The sequence below is a fragment of the Cupressus sempervirens genome, chromosome 3 (genome assembly GCF_028749045.1).
Source record: "Cupressus sempervirens isolate cs-2001-9-10 chromosome 3, ASM2874904v1, whole genome shotgun sequence".
Classification (NCBI taxonomy): Eukaryota; Viridiplantae; Streptophyta; class Pinopsida; order Cupressales; family Cupressaceae; genus Cupressus; species Cupressus sempervirens.
In genome coordinates this window covers 739,231,538-739,232,869 of record NC_143120.1, presented here as the reverse complement: position 1 = coordinate 739,232,869, position 1,332 = coordinate 739,231,538, and the positions used below count along the sequence as shown (strand labels likewise).

The following is a 1,332-nucleotide window of genomic DNA, read 5'->3' as shown; positions in this document are numbered from 1 at the left end:
TTATAATTAATTAATAAAAGTACATTTTGAGCCCTGTATAGACAGTGCCGTGAATAACCACTCAGAATCTACTTGGGACATTGAATTTTAATCAAAACTACGAATTTATTTATACTTGAAATTCTAACGGGTGCACTGATTTTACTTGGAAAAAGCTGCTACAAATAGAACGATTACAGCAATAAGTAGTTAAACAGAGAACACGGTGTATTACTAAACGTGGGCTTCGTAGAGGGCCTCTTCACTGTTTTACTGAATAGACGACGGCAACTTCACTTCTAACAATCTGATTCATCATCTTACATGAATTTTGCCTTAATACTCTCCACAAGTTTTTGACCGATGCGGAAGGCCTTGCTCAATACTGAATCGGGGATTGGGGGATTTGCCGCAAACAGAGAATCAGCAATTGTCTGGACTCCCGGAAACTGGCTGCTCAATCCGGCGATGGCCACTGCATTCTCTTTCCCCACATTCTGCTGGAAATGCACGAGCGCCTTGGGGAACACGAACACGTCTCCCTTCTCCAACGTCTTACTGAAGAAGGTGTTGTTGGTGTCAATAAACCCAACAAAGAGCTAGCCTTCCGCTAGAAAGAGAACTTCGGTGGCTCTGGGGTGGGTGTGAGGAGGATTAATTCCATCCACTGCGTAGTCGATGCGGACCAGAGATATTCCCATCGTGTTCAGCCCCGGTATCTACATTACGTTCGCCGCGGTTACGTAGGAGCCCACTGCATTGTCGGTGTTCCCCGGCTGCGCTAGTCCCCGGAAGAAGAAGTCCTCTGCCGAGACCGCCATTGCCTCCTTGCACACGAACCCGTTCACCAAAACTGTTCAACTCAATTTGTTAGCTATTCAGCTTTGTTAGAAAATTATACCAGATCGGTCTAAGTACTATTATACTCACCTTTGTTTGCCAGGTCGGCAACGCAAAAATCTTGCAAGGGGTCCGGATCATAAGCCATGACATTGTGGGTGTAACAACATATGAGCAGATAAAGACCCAGCGTGAAATAAATCATACGATTAGCCATTTCGATAGAAACACTAAAATATCAGACAGAACAGTTGACGATATGAATTTGTATTTTGAATTGTGTGTTACGAACCGATTGCCTGCTCTATATAGCCAAAACATTAACCATTCCGCAAGGAACGAGTCATCTCGACTGCGCATTTTCTAGCCCGCCTTGGAATATACTACAATTGTACGGGAGTTGTTGCTCTTTTAAGTACTTGGATATTGCAATGATGATGTAAGCCTTACTAAAATACCGAAACTTCTCTTGAGCCAAATTCAAGTCTAAGCACATATGTTTTCTTTCCTGGA

General features: G+C 43.5%; 1 pseudogene across 1 annotated transcript; it reads right to left on the bottom strand.

The window, feature by feature from the left end:
* Positions 1-209: 209 nt before the first annotated feature.
* LOC149568925 (putative germin-like protein 2-1) lies at positions 210-1,106 on the bottom strand (annotated as a pseudogene). Its single transcript, XR_016361709.1, has 2 exons — positions 910-1,106; positions 210-832 (listed from the first exon to the last, which is right to left on the bottom strand). The product of XR_016361709.1 is annotated as a putative germin-like protein 2-1 (transcript).
* Between the last annotated feature and the right edge of the window lie 226 nt (positions 1,107-1,332).